This window comes from Syngnathus scovelli, chromosome 18, assembly GCF_024217435.2.
Source record: "Syngnathus scovelli strain Florida chromosome 18, RoL_Ssco_1.2, whole genome shotgun sequence".
Taxonomy (NCBI): domain Eukaryota; kingdom Metazoa; phylum Chordata; class Actinopteri; order Syngnathiformes; family Syngnathidae; genus Syngnathus; species Syngnathus scovelli.
Window position 1 is genome coordinate 1,272,501 of NC_090864.1, and position 22,505 is coordinate 1,295,005.

Sequence of the window (22,505 nt, forward strand, 5' to 3'; positions counted from 1 at the left end):
AGCCAATCGAAGGGCACACAGAGACAAACAATCATTCGCACTTGCACCACACCTATGGGCAATTTGGATTACTAAATCGGCTGACCAAGCATGTTTTTGTGATGTGGGAGGAAAACCCAAGGAAAACCTACGCAGGCACAGGGAGAACCTACAAACTCCACAGAGGTAGCACCAGATCACAAGTCAAAAGTCCTTATATGATACAAATGGATTTGCTTTCATGTCGAATAGTATGCTTTGCATGTTTGAATGGGGATTTGGGGAGGTTTCACTGAAGATGTGAATGAATGAGGGACACTTTGGGCCAGTAAGTAAGGTGCACCACCGTAGCAGATGTTTCCATAGTGTGATTATCACGTTTGCCTAACACGCGAAAAGTCCCCAGTTCGTGACTGGGTAGAAACAGCTTCGTTACGTTCCGATTGATAGCGAATATGACATGGACCTGAGGACTGGATTTCAGTGATTAATGAATTCTGATTAATATCATAGTCGGTTTGGGCGTGCACTTCCAGGGTCATAATTGTGTGTCTACCGCTACCTCGTGGCAGTCAGGCCTAAAAAAAAGATGGGAACGCCTGAGGGAGTTTCGCCAAGATGAATTAGGAAGAACTTTATAAAATAAAGTTGATGTTAAAACGTAGGTGGACGTAATGTCTGGAAGCTTGTGTTCAACAGAAGTCTGTTTGGCAACAGTGAACAACGGACAAATTCAGCAAAGTAATTTAATTACGCCATGACCCAGATTCGTTCCGAGGATGCTACGGCCACCATGCTATACGATCATGACCGATATGATATCACAATAAGTTTAGGGTCTTTTATTTAGGATCTTCAGCCAGGACACGCAGGCAAATCATGAAGGAATGTTGATCTTAAAATGTTGGTGGAACTATCCAACTGTGCAGATCCGATGATCCCAAAGATTTGGGGTAAGACAACATTGAAAAAACCTTTTTCTTTGTTGACAGTGTCACTTCTATTGTGGCTTAGCTCTTCTTCGTTTCACATCTAAAGTATCGTATCATTTTACCTTGCGGCTTATACTAAACCGTACATACCATATCATGTCACCCATACAACTCATGCATGAGATGCGATGGCTGAGATATTTAGGCGATGGGTTGCCACTCATCATTTCAAATCACATCCTAGTCGGATTTTCATTATCTTCACATCCAAAGTGTCTTGGCACAACATACATACCGTGACTTGTCAACACAAGACTTTCAAGACGAGGTGGCTGAGAGGTTATGGCGATGAAATGCTAGTCCGTTGTGGTCTGCACACCTGGGTTCACAGCTTCATCCCCGTCGAAGGTTGGTTTTAAATTTTTGTACAGTGGAGCCTCGGTTTTTGAATGTCCCCGTTCTCGAACAAATCAGTATTTGAACAAAAAATTCGAGATTTTTTTTTGTTTCGGATGTCGGACGAAATTCGGTTGTCGAACCTCGCGAGATGAGCCGAGAGAACCCGCATGCCAACTGACTCCGTTCGTTATTAGATTCTCGTTACTCTGAGGATTGCATCAACTCTAATCGTGCCTCCAAAGGAAGCAAGTGGGAGCAGTAAAGCAATCCTAAAACACAAAGACGCTCCCAAAGCAATGCGACAGTGAGCGCCCGGTGCGTTGCGGTTGCGCGATCGGACCAAATTAAGCTCCCTGCGCACTGAGGTCCACTTAAATTCTGGAAAGTACATCAGGACTTTAAAAATATTTTGTAAATTTTAGCGACCGCTCTGTCACAATAATGCGAGCAGCAGTTGTGCGGTCGGCGACGCGCTGCAGTTGCGCGATCGGACAAAAATCATCTCCAGATGATTGATTGATTGATTGATTGATTGATTGATTGATTGATTGATTGATTGATTGATTGATTGATTGATTGATTATAGATCCCTGGGGGTGGGGAAATTCAGGCCCCAGCAGTATTCATACCACAGAGCGGGTATATAAAAGACTCAGATGACATGAGCGCAACTCAATAGGCTCCTATAAGGCTGCCACACAACGGTGCCACAAAGAAAGCCAGTAAGCACGAAAGTTAAAAGCCATCAAAGCAAAGCAACAAGACAAAGGAGAAAAGTAACAGCGGCTAACCAGACTCCCTCAATTCCAAAGAACACCTCAAAACACACAAAATAGCCTAATAGGGTCCATAAACAGGTGTAAGGGCAGTCAAGTTCAACGGCGCCCAATGGACCGTGGTCGTAAATCCGTAAAACATCACGAAACAAGAAAACGTGTGAGCAGCGTCCCGGGCACCCAGTCGGGACACGTGCAGATGGTCACCATGGGGCTGGTACGGCAAGGTTCCTACGAGCACGAGGGAGCGGACCTGCCAAACGGGTCGCGGCTGCGAGGCCAAGGCGAGAGACCCGGTCAGCATGAGCCGGATGAGCAGGATGGCCATCGTAGAGTCACGACCGATGTGTACAGCCATCCCAGCTCCCAGGGAAAAAAAATATCTGATCCGAAACAATCTGCACACGCCGAGGTGCAGTCGAAGGCACCAGCATTGCCGAATGGACAAATAGAAAGAAAGAAAAAGGAGATAAGAACAAAATAAAGTACAAAAGAGAGAACACTGCTGGTAGGCTTCCACTCACAGTGGCGCCAAACCAAAAAAAAAACAAAAAGGCCTTGCATATAAGGTCACCGCTCGTGGGGTCCGACAAATAGTGGATTTTGAAGTTTCTCTTCAGAGAGAATCTTTGGCCACAAAATGAGTAGGAGACAGGTTTTTCACCTGTGTGTGTTCTTGCATGTGATTTTAAGTTTACTTTCTGAGAGAATATTTGGCCACAAACTAAACAGGAAAAAGGTTTCTCACCTGTGTGTGTTCTTGTATGTGTTTTAAACTCTCCCTTCTCTGAGAATCTTTGACTACAAATTGAGCAGGAAAAAGGCTTTTCTCACCAGTGTGGGTTCTTGTGTGTCTTTTTAAGTTTCGCTTCTCTGAGAATCTTTGGCCACAAACTGAGTAAGAAAAAGGGTTTTCACCTGTTTGTGTTCTTGCATGTGTTTTTAAATTTACCTTCTGAGAGAATCTTTGGCCACAAACTGAGCAGGTCAAGTCAAGTCAAGTTTATTTGTATAGCCCTAAATCACAAGCAGTCTCAAAGGGCTTCACATAGACAAACAATTGACACTTATTCTCAAAGCATCCCCTGATCTTTAGCTCCCAAAAGGGCAAGGAGAACCTCAAAAAAACCCTACCAGGAGAAAAATGAGAAACCTTGAGAAGGGACCACAGATGGAAGGATCCCCCTTTCAGGATCACCAGGCTGCAATGGATGCAGAGAGGGCACCTAAAATACTTAATATGAAAATCAATGAAAAAGTGGATGTCCAAGTCAAAGCGAAGAGCTGCCAGAGGTGCCCTCGATTGTCCTGGCAGTGTGTTCGAGGAAGGTAAGTTGCAGTTCCCTCATCCTGAAGTGGTCCACGAGAATCCAGATAGCCGCTCTCAGCTTGAGTGCCACCGAACCACCTCCCAGCCGGGGAGGGGTGGGGGGACGGGGGATGGGGAGAGGGAGCAAAAACAAACTCCTGCCGAATCGGCCACTACAGGTTAATTAAAGGCCATATCATAGAAATGTGTCTTTAAACGTGTCTTAAATGTTTCTAGAGAGGTAGTAGTTCTACGTAATATCCATTTGTAGGGCATTCCAAAGCTCTGGAGCTCAAATAGAAAATGCCCTAGACCCTGCAAACATTTTCTTGGCCCTCTGTGTCACTAAAAGACTAGCGTTTTGTGAACGAAGGTTACGAGACGGAACATAAGGAACAACTAGGTTGGCGAGATATGAAGGCGCTAAGCCATGCAATGATTTATAGGTTAATAGGAGAACCTTGAAGTCACATCTTAAATGGACCGGGAGCCAATGTAAATTGGCTAATATTGGGGTAATGTGATCAAATTTTCTTGTCCGTGAGAGCAGCCTTGCAACAGTATTTTGTACTAACTGTAGACTTTTGATGCTGGACTTAGGAAGACCAGAGAATAATGCATTACAGTAGTCCAGGCGCGACGTGATGAACGCATGTATAATAGTTTCCGCATCACCGGTCGAGAGGATCGGACGAATCTTAGCAATATTACAAAGGTGAAAAAACGCAATTCTGGTTATATTCTTAATGTGCTTTTGAAAGGAGAGCGTTTGGTGAAATATTACCCCGAGATTAGTTACAGTATCACTCTGAATGATAGTACGGTTATCTATAGTTATAGTGGTTTCCTTAAATAAGTGTTATTAACGAGTTGGACCAATTATCAACATCTCAGTTTTATCTGGGTTAAGACGAAGGAAGATGAGAGACATCCATTGCTTGATCTCCGCAAGGCACGCCTCAAGATTACAACAGTCCCGCAGATCTGTCATCGATAACGGCATATATAATTGGGTGTCATCCGCTTAACATTGACATTATAGAACTCAGAGGACGTATTGCCATGGACCACTCGGTGCGTCCGGTCTGATAGATGTGAATAGAATCAGCCTCGTGCTGACCCTGACATACCAACACAACTTTTAAGACGCTCTAATAAAATATCGAAGTCTACAGTGTCGAAGGCTGCACTAAGATCAAGTAGTAACAATACCGATGAAGTGTTCGAATCCATAGCTATGAGGAGATCATTAGTCACTTTAGCAAGTGCTGTCTCAGTGGAATGATTAGTTCTAAAACCAGACTGAAAAGATTCACATTGATTATTGGCGACCATGTACTCAATAAGCTGCTGCGCTACTACTTTTTCAAGAAGTTTTGCTATGATTGGGAGGTTTGAAACTGGCCTATAATTACTGAGACAGTCGGGGTCAAGATTTGGTCGCTTAAGTAACGGTTTAATGATAGCAGTTTTAAAGGCTGTAGGCACTATCCCAGAGGAGACAGACAGATTAATTATATTTAAGACAGACGGACCTAAAATTTGAACTAATAATAATTTAGGATTGTTTTTATTGGGATTAATGACTTGCGAAAAATAACGAGTTTTTGCTAAGATAAGTGCATCTTTATATTTCAGGAAAAGGGTTCTCACCAGTGTGGGTTCTTGTGTGTCTCTTTAAGCTTCCTTTCTCTGAGAATCTTTGGCCACAAGCTGAGCAGGAACATTTTCTTTCACCTGTGTGTGTTCTTCCATGTGTTTTTAAGTTTACCTTCTGAGAGAATCTTTGGCCACAAACTGAGCTGGCTGTTGTCACATTCAAACATAAAGACCAGCGCTTCAACCACCAGCTTCAACCAGAGGTTCGAGCACGCTAACTGGTTCTCAAACTTGGCCAAGCTATTTTGCCTTGCTTGCTCGCAGAATAGTAGCATGGGAGGTAGATGCGGTGACATCCTGATTTCCACGTTGCAATATTGTAGTTGAATAGTTTATAGTTTATTATTAACCACAGTAGAACAGGCCTTGTAGCTCAGTGGTTAGAGCACTGCTCTTGTAAACCAAGGGTTGTGAGTTCAAATCTCACTGAGGCCTGATTTTATACTAAGCATTTGCTGCGCAAGCTGGATTTATAAGAGTTGAGGGTGTAATTGCACATACTTTGTCCATGGTACTGGTGACCAGCAGTTGTGTGAAGAGTTATTGTCTTTGAGGATCTTAAGGGAAATTTTATAATTTCCCACGACACACAAATGTGTCCACACTGAATGAGAATCACTGGCTTAGAGTCCTCTTTAGACTACATTTTCAAGCATTTCTTTTGGTCAATATTCTAAATGGTTGACACAGTTTTGCCAAGCAAGGCTGTGTAGCTCAGTAATAAGAGCACTAGAATTGTAACTCAGAGGGTGTGAGCCCTGCTTGATAGTAGTGTGTTTGAATTTATGATTAGCGGTAGGTGCTAAAGCCTCATTGCGAGCAAGAGAACTGGTCTTGCCAAAAAATGATTCACTTGCTGTGTCCAAATTAACATGCTACATCCTCAGAAAGTCGAGGGTTTTTTTGCCAATTATCAGGCTGCATGACGTGACTACCGGTGCGACGCGAAGGCACGTCACGTGACACACGAATTCAGCCTTGAAACTGGCATTCGTTAAATGGCGACGGATGCTGAGCGGAGACTACATATATTTTAAAGTCATTTGCCATATTACTCTTTCAAATATCTATTCAGAAACTCTGAACATATATGGACATATTTATTGAGAGAAAACAGGGGGGGGGGGGTGGGATTGAGAGTGGACAGGTTTGGTGAACCCCCAACATCTGGTCAAATCAGAGCAGGGGGTGTTTTATGATGTTGAGGGAAACAGGGGGAAACTTGATTGCTTCCTCTGCAGCTGGTCAACCAGTGCAGAAGTCTTAGCACTTTGTTTACGATGTTGTGAGAACAAACAGAAGAAGTTTGTTCCCCTCAGCAACTGGTTAATCAATATAGTCTACATTCCAACATAATCATACGATCAAGATACAGTGGAGCCTCGGTTTTCGACCACAATCCGTTCCAGAAGGCTGTTCGAGAAGTGAATCATTCGAATTCCGAATCATGTTTTCCCTTTACAAATAATGGAAAAAAATTAATCCGGTTCAATCCCAAAAAACGCCTTTTTTAACCATTTTATTCATTCGCGCAACTGTAGTGCACCGCCGAACGCGCAACCGCAGCGCGTCGCCGACTGCGCAACTGCACCGCGCTGGTCGCATTATTGTGACAGAGCCGTCGCTGAAATTTAGAAAATATTTTTAAAGTCCTGATGTACTTTCCAAAACTTAAGTGGACCTCAGTGCGTAGGGAGCTTAATTTTGTCCGATCGCGCAACTGCAGCGCACCGCCAAACGCGCAACCTTAGTGCGCCGCCGACCGCGCAACTGCACCACGCTGGTCGCATTATTGTGACAGTGCGGTCGCTAAAATTTAGAAAATATTTTTTAAAGTCCTAATGGACTTTCCAAAATTTAAGTGGACCTCAGTGCGCAGGGAGCTTAATTTGGTCCAGTCGCGCAACCGCAGCGCGCCGGGCGCTCACTGTCGCATTGCTTTAGGAGCGTCTTTGTGTTTTAGGATGGCTTTATTGCTCCCACTTGCTTCCTTTGGAGGCATGATTAGAGTTGATGCAATCTTCAGCGTAACAATAATGTAATAACGAACGGAGTCAGTTGACATGCGGGTCCTCTCGGCTCATCTCGCGAGGTTCGACAACCGAATTTCGTCCGACATCCGAAGCAAAAAAAATCTCAAAGTTTTTGTTTGAATACCGATTTGTTCGAGAACCTGGACGTTCGAAAACCGAGGCTCCACTGTAATTTGTCAACCCTAACAATCTTGGGCCAAGAACTGAGAAGGAAAAAGGTTTCTCACCTGTGTGTGTTCTTGTGTTTATTTTTAAGTGACTGTTCTGAGAGAATCTTTGGCCACAAACTGAGCAGGAAAAAGGTTTCTCACCTGTGTGTGTTCTTGCATGTGTTTTTATAAATGTCCCTTCTGAGAGAATCTTTGGCTACAGCTTTTTTGATGAAAGGACACACCTTGTCCTTTAGCTCGTTAGGCATGGCTGTTGCCGGCTGTTGTCACATTCAAACTTGTACATATAGAAGAATCAAAATCAGGACTCAATCCTGCTTTCCAAGACCAGTGCTTCAACCAGCTATGAGGTTCGAGCACACTAACTGGTTCTCAAACTTGGCCCAGCTATCTAGCTTTGCTTGCTCGCAGAATAGTAGCAATAGAGTTAAACATACCTGTTGATTTGTGACACATCCTGATTACATTTCGCAATATTGTACATGAATAGTTTATAGTTTATTAGTAACAGCCATAGAACAGGCCTTGTAGTTCAGTAGTTAGGGTACTGGTCTAGTAAACAAGGGGTTCTGAGTTCAGTTCTCACTGAACTCTGATAATATACTTAACATTTGCTGTGCAAGTTGAATTTATAATAGTTGAGGGTGTATTTCCACATATCTTGTCCATGGTACTGGTTTCCAGCAGTTGTGTGATGAGTTGTTGTTGTCTTTGGGGACGTGAAGGGAAATTTTATAGTTTCTCATGGCACACAAATGTGTGCACACTGGTTGAAAATCACTGGCCTAGAGTCCTGGTTAGACTACATTTTTAAGAGTTTCTTTTGGTTCATCTTCTAAAAGGTTGACACAGTTTTGCCAAGCAAGGCGGCATCGCTAAGTGATAAGAGCACTAGAATTGTAAATCAGAGGGTGTGAGTTAAATTCCCACTAGGGTCTGACAGACAGCTACATCTGCTAACCTTGCTGTATAGTAGTGTGTTTGAAATTTTGATTAGCGGTAAGTGTTGAAGCCTCGTTGCTAGCAAGAGAACTGATCCTGCAAAAAAGGGGTCACGAGCTGTGACCAAATTCACAGGCTGAATCCTCAGAAGGTTGGTTTTTGGGCCAGTTATCAGGATGCACGACGTCACTTCCGGTGCGACGCGAACGCACGTGACACAGAGGATGAAGATTTCAATGAATTTAATAATTTGGAGTGACACGGATGGTGCGATAAACTTGGTATTTATGTTAGTTATTTGTTATATAGTTTATTGATTGATTGATTGAAACTTTATTGATCCCGAGGGCTGGGAAATTCAGGCCCCAGCAGTATTCACACAACGGCGCCACAAAAAAAAGCCTTTAAGTGTGAAAGTTAAAAGACATCAAAGCAAAGCAACAAGAAAAAGGAAAAAAGGAAAAGCGGCCAACCAGCCCCACTCAATACCAAAGAACACTCCAAAACACACAAAATAGCCTCCACGGCTGGGGTCACCAACACGGTGCCCGCGGGCACGAGGACGCCCATGAGGACCGCATGAGTCGCCCGCAGGACTGTTCTAAAATTAGCTTAAATAGCGGCACTTGTCAGTGAGCTGCATCTATTTCTTTTACAGTCAAACCTCGGTTTTCGAACGTCCTGGTTCTCGAGCAAATAAGAATTCGAACAAAAAATTCGAGATTGTTTTGCTTCGATTGTCGAACAAAATTCGGAGGTCGAACCTCGCGAGATGAGCCAGGAGGACCCAAGACATCCCGACTGCGCAGCCCGGATGCCGGCTGACTCCGTTGTTATTGTATTTTCGTTACTTTGGTAACGCTGCAGTTGCGCAATCGGACCAAATTAAGCTCCCTGCGCACTAAGGTCCACTTAAATAATGCGACCAGCGCGGTGCGGTTGCGCGGTCGGCGGCGCGCAATGGTTGCGCGTTCAGCGGTGCGCTGCGGTTGCGCGATTGGACAAAACTAAGCTCACTGCGCACTGATGTCCACTTACATTTTGGAAAGTACATCAGAACTTTAAAATATTTTCTAAATTTCAGCGACGGTCTGTCACAAAAATGCGACCAGCGCGGTGTAGTTGCGCGGTCGGCGACGCGCTACGGTTGCATGTTCGGCGGTGCGCTGCAGTTGCGCGATTGGACAAAAATGCGCAAATGAAAAAACTGCTTAAAAAAGGCGTTTTTTTTTTTTGGCTTGGAACGGAATATTTTTTTTCCCCCATTATTTGTAATGGAAAAATGTGATTCGGAATTCGAATGATTCACTTCTTGAACAGCCTTCTGGAATGGATTGTGTTTGAAAACCGAGGCGCCACTGTATAGAGGTGAATGTAATTCTCATTAATGGAATAAATTACTCCTTTTGACCAGCAGGGGGGTTTGTGAACCTATTCGCAAACCGTTTGGTGGGAAAGCTTCAAAACCCAAGTGTTCCAGTTTCTTCACTAAAGAGACGTGAGTTCTTTGTTACAGATGTTTACTGTGATCTTAATTCGTTGACATCACAGCCACACCATAGGACTAGCGACAACACATAGATATACTTAGATTTACAAAACATACATATCAAATACAAAAGTAAAAGTAAAACATACATACCACTTTGGCCTGCCAGTGAACAACTGGGTACTTTACTGTTTTTAACTTAGTAGCTTCGCGATGACGCATCCTAGGTCGGTCGTTAACTATTGCGCTGTTGCATCACGTCACCTTTCCGCTTCTTTCCAGGAAACAGGAAGTGCCCTCGAAGTCTAACTTACCCCCGGTTTCTATCGCAACTTAATATCAACAAGACAGTGCTACAAACTATATACAAATAACAAGGAACTACAATTAATTCACACAAAAATAATTTGCACACCATGCAAACCTTGAAGCTTCGCCAGAGCCGCAACAGCTCCGCCCAGCGGCGAAAGACACATCTGCTTCGGGTTCGGCAGTTACACCAAGGAAGCCTCATGTGTCCATCACTACTCAAAAGCGTTCAGTGTGTCACAGCACTGTAGACCTAAACTCCGTGTACGTACTACTGCGCAAATGTTTAGTTCTAAACAGAAAGAACGCAATCCCCCACAAGCAGAAATTATGCAGTAGAGATCCCCACATTTGGGGAATTCACAGGGGTCAGTATGTGGCATTAGCATTAGTCGATATATGTAACCATAACTGGAATTGGTCTCTATTTAAGTCGTTGCCTCAGACCCATTTCCAGTTATTGCTTCTCGGCCTTTTGGCTAAGATCAAGGGTAGTATCTGTTCTTATCAGTTTAATATCTGATACGTCCCCTATCCGCGGACCACATATTAATTATATTTTTGGGTTAGGGAGATGGGGAAAGGGCTTGCCCCGTCCACTCCACGCATTGACCTGGTATTGCAGTGCCTCCAGGACCGGTGCACCTCCTCTCCTGGTCAAATCGGTAGTTCATATGCTAGAGAACCATTTCAATCCGTTCGCTTAATTCTTACACGGTTAAGCAGTCAATTATGACTTGATGGGGTCTGATCTAAATGTAAGACATTTCGATTTGAGAGGCAGCAAGAATTTATGTAACCGTTCTAAATATAATTAAAATGTGTTTCATTGCTTGAGATTTTCCTATCATTGTTCCAAGAATTTTTATTACAATTCTTATCCTCAATTTTTTAAGAAAATGTCATTTTCAAAACTTGTTCAGAAAAAAAACATAATATTCAGTGGTTTTCAATAAACACAAATTCATACAGTTTTAGGGTTCTCAGTGTTAGAGATTTGCTCACTCCAACTTATTTTGCAAGAACCACACGGAAGACAAGGCAAGTTCTTTTAGACACCTGCAGGTGGAGAGTTCACTCGTTGAAGGAATGAAGTCTAAAAGTCTCCTCCCTGCAAGGGCATATTTATTAGGAGGAACAGAGTGGGGGTGGGAGTGGACAGGTTTGGTGAACCCCCGGCCTCTGATAAGATCAGAGCAGGGGGTGTTTTACACTATTGTGGGAAACAGACTCTGCATTGTGAGGGCCAGACGTGATTGATTTAATTATTACATTGTGAGGGCCAGACGTGATTGATTTAATCATTACAGTCTACATTCCAACATAATCATAGGATCAAACTAACCTGAAAACCCTAACATCTCCCTCCTGATTTATCATATGATTATGCCACCCCAAACAACAACGATAAGCAAGAAAAAAACATATATACGTATAATGAAGAAAGTAGAATGGTAAAAATAAAAACAACAAACAATGATAGCAACACTTTCCAGTGAAGATGAGGCATTACCTCAACACCCCAGATCAAACTTATTGTGTAAGCGAAAAACCTGCTGGCCAGATGTTATTAGCAGGAAAATTCTTACACGGCCCCGTTGCCACAGGCGGCCAGAATGCTATGAATAACAAAAAATAAAAAGAAAAACACAGAAACAGTACATCATTGTATCCATCACTTGCGAAGCATTTTCGATGGTCAAATCATCAAGTTTCTGTAAAACATGCTCAACAGAACAGCATCTACGCAATCCACGTCTCATTATCATTATCACAACTGTCACGTCTAAGAAGTTGTATATGTGCCCGTGTTTTCGTCAGCTGATGATGTTCTAGTCTGTAGGTGAGGTCAGTCACACACACCGGCGCACACACTCTTGTCCAGTTGGCAGGCAGCATCGGACAACTCCTTGAAAACGGCTCTCTCATCCTGGCACACAGCGGTGATGTCCAAAGCTCCCATCCAGTTTCCTCCTGGAGAGCAGTCGTCGTTAATGCATTTGTGGGTCCTGCAACCTTGGATGCAACATGTGTAGTCAGCAAGACTTGGAATGGTCCCTCCCGTCGTGGCTGGCCCAGTTCTTTCCTTTGATGACCTCGATGTAGACCCAGTCTACTGGATTTATGGGGTTGTCGACCTGTGAGGAGGAAAGATCAAGCGGCAGTAAATTTGTCTTTGACACAGTTTGAGCGTCCTGATCATATAATCTGCCAAGGACTGCTCTTCATCTGTTGTTTGCAACTCTCGTAGTCAATTGTAGTGCCCATTTAACTGGCAAATAGGAATGTTTGCGGGAAGAGTTTGAACACTTCCTAATGATTCCCTTTAACCAAAAACTATTTATGAACTGTATAGCAGACGTTTTAGCATATAATCCCATACTCTGCTCTCTCACTTCTACTTTTCCATGTCAGTGCAGTCGTAGGTGGCCCCTATTGCAGTCATTGTCTTGTTAACTGTCGCCTTGTGACTCCTATGCATGACTGTGTGAATGTCAAAAATTGAACGTACCTAACTTTCTGACCATCCAACCTCCACTGTGGTATAAAAAACCTTACTATTGTATTGAGTAGGTACATTGAGCAACCTAGCTTCCTCCTGACTGCCAAATGTCCTGTTCTAAAATTTATATAACTCGACCTCTACGTCTTAAGCTTGATGAGCCAAAATATAAGATCTTGCTCTTGTTTCCTACCGTTTTAGTCTATTTGTTTTATCCAAATCCGTTCAATCTCTGATTATAATCTGTAGCCCTACGTATTTTTCAAATTTTTATTTATTTATTTATCAAATCTCCTCAGTTCTGTCAAACTCAGTGCACAATGAACCTCCCTTCCACTTTGAACCAAGCTTCACCAAATTTGGGAACGTCGTAGCAAGGAGTGCGATTTGGTTGTCAGACACTCCAAGTCCATATCTTTTTGCCGCACTTCACCCTATCAAGTTGGTGTTCTTTTGTTGTTGCTTCGGAGTGACCCCATCCATCACTCTTGAATGAGTCCATTGTTCAAATGAGTCAATTTTCATCATTGTGAGTTCCTCCGCTTTCCACTGTCTTTTCTCGTCCCCGAGGATGTTGTATTTCCTCTGGAGTGTACTTGTCCTCCTCCAAGCACAACAGCAGTCTTTTCTTGTCCTTCGCCAAAGGTCAAAGGTGCTTCAGAGCCAGGCACCATTTTGTGGTTGTTCACGGCTGCAGGCGAAGACTCGGATTGGGTTTCAGGGGCCCTGACACTGAGAATGACAGGCTGGTTTGAACACTTGTAAGACTATCTCCAAATGTAGCTGCTTCCATCAATTTGCTGGTAATGTTTGTTTACCAAACTTCAAATTCTTCTAATAACAGAGGTCTCGTTTTTATATCGTAAATCCTGCAACTCATCCTATTTTTTGAGCTACATTTTATCTATCTATAGTTCCAATTTAATCGGACAGTATGTTGTCTTCAGTATCATTATTGAAAATCAACTCATCGAGGTCTGCTTTCCACATCAAGCCCTGATCTGTATGTCTTGACCTATCACATGTTATTGTCATGCTTGCTCAAAAATGTGACTTAGAGTATGGTGCTGTGAATTCTCAATCTCCCCAATGAAATTGGATCCCACCTCGTAGTTCTTATCGTTCTCATGTTCCTGTTAGCCTGCAATTGTCCAAATCAAAAATGTTTTCTTTTAACTGTCTTTCTTTTGAACCTCTAAATCTCTCGTGTTGCTAACCTATCTACACCAGAACAAAAAAATTACCACAATATAACACCAAATGTATTCGAAAATTCATTGTCATAAAGTGTTGTATTATTACTATCTTCCACTATCTGTCCTACTCACTCCCCCCCTTTTTGAGGCCTGGCAACGCCCATGCCTCACACCTTGACAAACGTTTTGGGAGAATGTGTTCTTTACTACATACGATTCCATCATTATTTAATTTGACTTACTTTCCAAAACGCTTCTCAATTTCTCAGTTCACACATCTTCTACATGTGTTACTGGTTCTCCATTTTTTTTCTAGTTAATTATCAATCCAAAAGCTACGCGTTTCTTCCTAACATTCAACCTGCTCAAAATCGTTCTTTCATCAAAGTCGCTCTACTAATTTTCTATAGTAGTCACCAACAACTTCAACCATTCAACCTGTAATTTCTTTTCATTCAGGCTATCATTCATCAATGTTCATTTGCATCTCACACGCAGTCTCCAAAAAGGAGTCTTTCTATCACATTGGTCCCAATTCATCCAAGCTCACCACACAACATTCATATATCATTTTCAACTTAGCTTTCCTGGTAGAACAATCCACCAATTCAAAAAAAACTTGGTTTAAATTCACAATTTAGCTTCTTCCAATTCTTGAAAGCATGTTCTGTCGTTTTTTTTTTTTTTTTTTCCTTCGAATTTCTCATGTGGGCTCGACACTTTACATGCACTAGTGTGGATTAGTTTCTGCTTGCAAACAGATTTCTCTCTTTTTCCTCTTATTTTTATCTTTCAAAATCATTTCTGTTCTGTGGTGCTAATTGGATAGACCACAGTCTAGCAAATTTTTTTTTATACTAAAACTTTAGCCAATGTTCATCATTTTAACATATACGCACACACATGCACAGCTCTCGCATGCAAAAGGTAGTTCCCAGCAACAATGATTCGTCACAGGCTGGCCATTTCCTGTGGTCGATCATGAGCTGGTCCCTCCCATGCACACGAGGACAGCACATTCTAATTTTATTTATTTATCTTCTAGAAGCAAGTTGCATTTCTTTACCACTTGATTTGCATATTTTAACTTCAGTGTAACACAATTTGAGCTCTAGTCATTTGTAATTTGGGCATACAAACAGCATTGTCATACTTCTTGGATGGACAGGACTTCTAATAATCTAAAAAAAAATTCTAATAATCTGACAATGACATGTTTTGCTGTCATATGGGCATCTATTCTTTCTTTCTCTGTATGAGCATAAGCGGTCAAAGAGGAGGAAGCTTGTCATGCTAAACATTTGGCTTCTCCTCTGCTCTTTCCTCCACCCTTTGATTGATATTGTTTTGCAAAACGACACTCTCGTGTGAAGTGTCCTCGTCTCCCACAGTTCCAACAGTTGTCAGAATCTCGTGGGGGTTTTGAATTATATGGCGGCCTGCGACCTTGTTGGCCTCTACCTCTCCCTCTGCCTAGCTGGGACCCTTGGAAGAAGACTGTTGTATCTTCATCTAGTTCATCATCATCATTATCTAGATGAAATACATCAGAACTTTTTTGATCACCTTTTCAGCATGTCTGGCCCATTGCATAGTTGTTGTCACACTTGCAACATCCACTTCCACCAAATGTTTACTCACCCAGTTGCCTATTTCAGGGCGGAAATTAGTGAGGAGCGCATTTTTAAGCTGTTGTTGATAAGCACTCTCAGCTGTATCATTGAATGGGATGCCACTATGCACCCTGAATTCTTTTTCAAATCTCAATTGAATGGCGGCCTCATCACTTTTCAACTTTCTATCTTTTGTCTTTTGGATTTGTTCTCTTCTTTCTTGTGAAGCTTTCAACCACATTTTAGCACAATCCAATTCACTCTCTTTTCTTTTCTTTTTCAGTCCTATCTTCCTAGCCACACTGTCCCCCAAAACTGCAACCACTATATTCCACACTTCAACTTTCAACTTCCCTTCTACACCATACTTTTTCTTCCACTTTGGCATGTATTGCATACAATTAAGAAATCTACTCGCCATGTACTTCTCATCTCCGTCAAGAGGTAGAGATTTACCGTTTTTATTTCCCATCTTAATTTTAGTAGCTTAAGGTTTTACAATTTTTTTTTTTTTTTTTTTTCAATTTTTTTTCTTTGAGGATCCTCAATGCAGGTTTAAATTGACCTTTCAACAAATCACTAGCCTGTATCAATGCTAGAACTGCTTCTTAGTCAACTTATCCTACCAGTCACACACTCAATCACACAAACTCCAGCGCTTTTTTAGGCCTATCCAGGGATGGGTGTAAAACCCTCCCAAACAGCTTTGGAAAAACGGACAAAAGAAAAAATCTACGCCCTTCTTCAATTAAGAAAAAGAAGCTCTGTTTTTCTTAGCCCGTTTCTTCCACTGGGACTTGAACCCAAGCTATTCTTTGGCTTGGAAAAACATACAAAGAAAAATCTACGCCCTTCTTTGATTAACAAAAAAGAAGCTCCGTGTTTCTTAGCACGTTCCTTCCACTGGGACTTTAACCCAAGCCAGATCCCTCAGCTCGGAAAAACAGACAAAGAAGAGTCTACACACTTCTTCGATGAACGAAAAAGACGCTCTGCCTTTCTTAGCCTGTTTCTTCCACTGGGACTTGAACCCAAGCTATCTCCCGTGCACCTCTATGTGTTACGCGTTTAACAACACAACACAATTTCAAGAACTTACTTGTCCCCTGGTTCGTTGCACTGCCGGGTCCCGTCAATCCACCTCTGTCAGACGAAGGCAGACCTAAGATGCTGGCCCAGCGAAGAATTTCCTTCCCAGGTCTTTCTTTACCAGGTCCGGCTAGTGGACGCTGGCCCGTCGACGGTGTACAGCGCGTCGTCCTCCGTCAGCCAGATGATGGGTATGAGGGTCCCGGGTTTCGGCACCAAAATGTTAGAGATTTGCTCACTCCAACTTATTTTGCAAGAACCACACGGAAGACAAGGCAAGTTCTTTTAGACACCTGCAGGTGGAGAGTTCACTCGTTGAAGGAATGAAGTCTAAAAGTCTCCTCCCTGCAAGGGCATATTTATTAGGAGGAACAGAGTGGGGGTGGGAGTGGACAGGTTTGGTGAACCCCCGGCCTCTGATAAGATCAGAGCAGGGGGTGTTTTACACTATTGTGGGAAACAGACTCTGCATTGTGAGGGCCAGACGTGATTGATTTAATTATTACATTGTGAGGGCCAGACGTGATTGATTTAATCATTACAGTCTACATTCCAACATAATCATAGGATCAAACTAACCTGAAAACCCTAACACTCAGGTTAAAAGAGGCAATGCTAAGGGGCATGTTTTTGCACATATATTATTTTACTACGATTTTTTATGGTTTGTTATGGTTGCTGCCATCACCGTTAGATGGCGACTCTAAGAAAAAGGAGGTGAACAAAGGCGTGGGGGTAGGGGCAATGAAGGGTAGAAAAAGAAGCAAAGCATGATGGTAGTGTTTCTTAATCTATTTCTTACTTAATTTATAATACTTTGGTTTTGTAATGACAAATGGTACTATTTAAACAGTTCTACAAATCCTGTTTCATCCGCTGAGTGTGTATGTGTGCCACACCTTTTTAGCAATTAAGCCCGTGACTGAAGATGGCGTGTGCGATAAAGACGTCAGCCCGGTAACTTCTATTATTCATACTTGCCTGGCACGGGAGACAACCTGAACAAGAAGGCAAATCACACAGGGTGAGAATCATCCATTGCACTCCGGAAGTGTCGACTCCTGCGACTTAAGAATCGTGGGAAATCTTGACTGCATATCTTCTGTGGGTGAGGACAGCGTTCGCGCTCTCCCCCCGGACTTACTGATTAAAGCAAAAGTTACACGCAATTGTACGCACATAGATTAAGTCTGAACGCCATTGAGCATGTTAACTGTACTCTAGAACTGTGCATTTGCTTGCTAAACTGTTTCAAACAAATTAGTAAAATGCGAAATATGTAATTACCACGTTCCCGACTCGTTACATGATATGAACGTATCAAAACCTTTTTGTCAGCTGTAGGTATGTCTTTTTGAAGAATTCGCCCGATTGTTGTTCCTCATACATTACAAGTATGGATTTCTAGAAAGCAACTTTTACTTCCTAAAGTAAACTGACAGATTTCTATTCAAATGTAAAATATCGAACGCCACTGTTGGGTTATCTATTAATTTATAATTAATCGTAATACGTTGAAGAAGCAGACGTGAGACGGTCGTAGGATTGAACGGTCAAAAGGGTCCCCCCTCGTTTATTCACCCCTCAGGAATACCGCGCTATTCAAAGGTTCCTACTACCGTAGTTCACCTAATACTACATCCTCCTTTCTGAGTAGGAATCCTATTATTTTCAACGTCACTATAATAACCAAACTTTTCATGAAAGTGTTGAGAATATAACTGTTACTATATCTTCCGTAATACACACTCCTTTCAACTACTGAACCATTATCAGTTTCAACTGTGAAATATATGACTAACTACTGAGTAATGTAGTCCTTCAATCCGCTTGGAGGTTGTCTTTCCCTGGTAGGGTAGCGTCTCTCGTTTCCTTGTCTTCGCTGACTCCCATCAACCAGCGTGCTGTGTGTGCTCGTCGGTTCATCAACAACACTGTTGTGCCCGCCCTCAGTCTCTGATTGGACGATTTCAGTCGATGGAGCAATAGGAGTAGTAGAAAGATGTACTCTGTTTCTCCGCAGGATACCTCCTTGCATCTCGACATGGTATGATCTGGGTGTGTCTGCCGTGGAAACTATTGTCCCTCTTTCGTTCATGTCCTTCACCCAGACATGGTCACCTGGATGCAGACGCGGCAGATCACGTGCTCTGTGTCGAGTGTTCAAATGTCTCTGCTGTTTCTGTCGAGAACTTTGCTCGGTGTTTCTCAATGTCTCCATGTCTGCCCATCTTGGGTCCAGTTGTGAAGGGATAGTTGGAAGTTGCGTTCTTATTCTTCTCCCCATCAGCAACTCAGCTGGACTGTATCCATTTGCCAATGGAGTCGCTCTGTATGCCATTAGAGCTAAATATGGGTCACTGGATTTGCTTAGCAGACTCTTCACAGTTCTGACAGCTCTTTCTGCTTCCCCGTTGCTCTGTGGAAACTTTGGACTAGACGTCGCATGTTCGAAACACCAGTCCCGTGAAAACTTTTTGAAACTGTCTGATGCAAATTGTGGCCCATTATCCGTGCGCATTTCCTGTGGTATTCCATGTCGCGCGAATATGGACTTACAATGCTCCACTACTGCTTCAGATGTTGTAGATTTCAGTGGAGCAACTTCAAAAAAATCGGGAGAAGTAGTCGACAATGAGTAAATATACTTTACTCCCTTTTTGGAATAGATCTGCTCCCACCTTCGACCAAGGCCTCTCTGGGAATTCGGTTGGAATCAATGTCTCTTTATTGACCACTCTTTCTCGAGCACAAACATCACACTTCTCTATGTCATGTTGTATTTGTTTGCTCAATCCTGGCCACCACACTGACTGTTTCGCCCTCTCCCTGCATTTTTGTATTCCCAGATGTCCGTCGTGCAACCTACTCATGATGTCGCAGCGTAGAGCTTCTGGAATCACAATCCGAGTGCCTTTCAACAACAATCCGTCTTGCACACTGAACTCTCCTGAGAATGGCAAGTATGGCTGAACGATAGATGGCGCCGTGAACCTTTCTGGCCACCCTTCAGAACAATATTTTTTTACTTGACTAATCACGACATCGTTGTCTTGATGTTTCTTGATGTCTGCAATTCGGCTGTCAGTTGCTGGCAAACTAGCCATGACAGCGTGCACATACAAGTCAATTTCCTCCTCCTTTAGCTGATCTTCTGAGCTGTTCATCGGTGATCTTGACAACACATCCGCGGTTGCAATACTTTTGCCTGGTACGTGCGAAATGTCATATGAAAACCCCATGAGCCGCATCCTCAGCCGCTGTATGCGTGGTGGAAGATCGTCTAGGTGTCGTGAACCCAGGAGTGGGACCAATGGTTTATGATCCGTTTCCACGTGGAAAGTAGAGCCAATGAGAAACTCTGCAAAGCGTTCACATGCCCATGTTGTGGCCAAAGCCTCTTTTTCAATTTGCGCATAGCGCTGCTCTGTAGTAGTAAGGGCGCGTGACGCGTACGCAACTGGTCTTACTTTTCCATCCTGTTTCTGCAGAAGCACTGCTCCTAACCCATATGAGGAGGCATCAACCGATGCCACTGTCTCAGCGTTCGGGTTGTACAATGCAAGTATTGGTGGTGTCGTAAGTTCTTTTTTGATTTCTTCAAAAGCTTTTTGTTGCTGCAATCCCCATGTCCACATGTTAGTCTTCTTGAGTAGATCTCTCAATGGCTTTGTTTTGTCTGCTAAATGTGATAGGAATTTCCCCAGGTGATTAACCATGCCGATTAAGCTTCTGGTTTCAGTGATGTTTCTCGGCTCCCGCATGGTGGACACCGCTTTCACCTTGTCTGGATCAGCACTCACTCCTGAGGCTCCCACAATCTGCCCCAGAAATGTTATTGTTGACTTGAAAAACTCACATTTGTCACTGAGTGTGACGCCTGCATCCTGGAGCCGTGTTAGTGCTGCATGAAGTCGCCTGTCATGCTCCTCCTGCGTAGCTCCTAGGATAAGCACGTCATCCATCTGGCACAAAACACCATCCAATCCATCTAGAATTTGTGACATTCTCTTCTGGAAGTGCTCAGGTGCGGACGATATTCCAAAGCACAATCTCTTATAACAGAATCTCCCGAAAGGTGTAATGAATGTCGTCAAAAGAGACGAGCCTTTCGACAGCGCTACTTGCCAAAATCCAGAATTTGCATCCAATTTGGAAAATACTTTGGCTCCGGCAAGTTGTCCTAGTGTCTGTTCCACTGCTGGAAGTGGATGTCGCTCCCTCTGCACAGATTTATTTAGTTCTGTGAGGTCAGAGCATATCCGTACTTTTCCGTTGGGCTTGGGCGCCACTACCATTCCGGCACACCATTCGGTTGGTTCCTCCACCTTACTGATGACGCCTTGTGACTCCATTCTCGCCAACTCCTCCTTCACCTTTGGAAGTAGTGGCAGCGCAACACGTCTTGCCGTAGAGATTGAGAATGGCACTGCATCGGGTTTCAACACAATGTCGTATTCTCCTTCCAATTTCCCTAATCCATTGAACAGGTTGGGAAACTGTTGTTTTACTCTAGCTTTTGAGTCGAGAGTCACTGTATCAAGCCTAGCTACTAACTTCAGTGCATTTAGTGCTGGCCGTCCCAATAGTGGGAATCCTAGTTCTTTCACGACATAAATGTCTTGCATTGTTTCCTTGCCATTTTTGTGGAGTTTAGTGTTGAATTTTCCTTCCACCGTTAAAGGTACATTTCCTGGCCCACGCACAACTCTGCTGACGTGCTCCAGCTTTGCCAACTGTCCATTGTAGAGTTTTGCTGGTATCGCCGTGACATCGGCGCCAGTGTCCATTTTGAATTTTGTGTCTGTGCCACCCATTGATATTGTTACAATCCATGGGTCATCATTTTGGCCATTGCTAAGTGCCCCTAAAAATAAATCATCACTCTCTTCTGTGACATTCATTTCATGCACCATTTTTGTGTGGCACACCTTGGCATAATGTCCTCTTTTCTTGCACAAATTGCATGCTGCTTCTCTTGCTGGACATTGTTGTGGATTGTGTCCTTTCAAATCGCCACATTTCCCACATTTTGTCTGTTTTGGGGTCTCTGAGAACGTCTTTTTAACCATTGTCCTCTTTTGTTGCCCTCCCGTACTTTTCCAGCAGGTGGCAGTGTCGGCTCGCTGACGCTGTTTCAGGCTGACGCTGTTGAGTTCCGCGCTTGCTGCTTCCATGTTAAAATTACTTTTCAACATTTCTTGTTGTTTCTTTACTTGTTCACTCTGACGGCACTTTGTCAAGTCCGGGTCTAGCTGCAATTGTTCTGAGAGTTTTTTGTCTTTTAATCCGACCACCAATCTGTCTCGGATCATTTCTTCATGCAACGCACCGTAGCCACAATGCTCCGATAGACAGTGAAGTGCAGTAATAAAGCTGTCCACAATTTCTCCCGCCTCTTGCTGTCACATATTGTATTTGGCTCGTTCAAAAATTACATTTCTTCTTGAAATAAAGTGTGCATTTAGCCTTTCCCTCACCGTTCCATAGGCGGTCATCTCTCTGTCAGTCAATCTTAATGACGTGAGGATATCCTTGGCCGCTTCTCCCATTGTGTAGATTAAGGCATTTACCTGGTTTCCCTCAGGTTGTGTTTCCAGTCCGGATGCTACTCTGAACCTTTCAAAGCGCTTTATCCACTTCGGCCATTCCTCTGGCTTGAACGTGAATTTCTCCGGTGGCGGCACATGGAACCTCTCATGCTTGCGTCTCCACACCGTCACGCACACGGACTGCACCTGCTCCCCCTTTTGTGAGGCTTTCAATGTCCGGGACCTCCAACTCCGTGGTATCTTCCTTTTAGCACCACTTCTGACACCATGTTGGGTTATCTATTAATTTATAATTAATAGTAATACGTTGAAGAACCAGACGTGAGACGGTAGTAGGATTGAACAGTCAAAAGGGTCCCCCCTCGTTTATTCACCCCTCAGGAATACCGCGCTATTCAAAGGTTCCTACTACCGTAGTTCACCTAATATTACAGCCACCATCGCAGTGGAGGTGAATTACACTCCAAACCATGCCAGCAACGTCAAAAGCCTCAATTATTTGCGACACAAGAGAGATATAGAGCATTTCTGAAATTTGAGAAACCATTTGAGAAA

At 43.2% G+C, this 22,505-nt stretch overlaps 2 long non-coding RNA genes and 3 other non-coding genes across 7 annotated transcripts; 4 read left to right on the forward strand and 1 right to left on the reverse strand.

The window, feature by feature from the left end:
• Window positions 1–5,416: 5,416 nt before the first annotated feature.
• On the forward strand, window positions 5,417–5,489 carry trnat-ugu (transfer RNA threonine (anticodon UGU)). Its single transcript has one exon. It is a non-coding gene; the product is annotated as a tRNA-Thr (tRNA).
• Window positions 5,490–10,456: 4,967 nt separating this feature from the next.
• LOC125986402 (U2 spliceosomal RNA) lies at window positions 10,457–10,647 on the forward strand. The gene has a single exon (XR_007487609.1). It is a non-coding gene; the product is annotated as a U2 spliceosomal RNA (small nuclear RNA).
• Window positions 10,648–11,043: 396 nt separating this feature from the next.
• On the reverse strand, window positions 11,044–19,095 carry LOC125985962 (uncharacterized). 2 transcript variants are annotated; one of them, XR_011085709.1, is made up of 2 exons: window positions 17,686–19,095; window positions 11,044–17,396 (listed from the first exon to the last, which is right to left on the reverse strand). It is a non-coding gene; the product is annotated as an uncharacterized lncRNA (long non-coding RNA). The 2 variants fall into 2 exon arrangements; XR_011085708.1 differs by having other exon boundaries at window positions 11,044–17,541.
• Window positions 17,318–20,023, forward strand: LOC137839663 (uncharacterized). 2 transcript variants are annotated; one of them, XR_011085707.1, is made up of 3 exons: window positions 17,318–17,422; window positions 19,248–19,357; window positions 19,890–20,023. It is a non-coding gene; the product is annotated as an uncharacterized lncRNA (long non-coding RNA). The 2 variants fall into 2 exon arrangements; XR_011085706.1 differs by lacking the exon at window positions 17,318–17,422 and having other exon boundaries at window positions 19,110–19,357.
• On the forward strand, window positions 17,372–17,533 carry LOC125986401 (U1 spliceosomal RNA). The gene has a single exon (XR_007487608.1). It is a non-coding gene; the product is annotated as a U1 spliceosomal RNA (small nuclear RNA).
• Window positions 20,024–22,505: the final 2,482 nt, after the last annotated feature.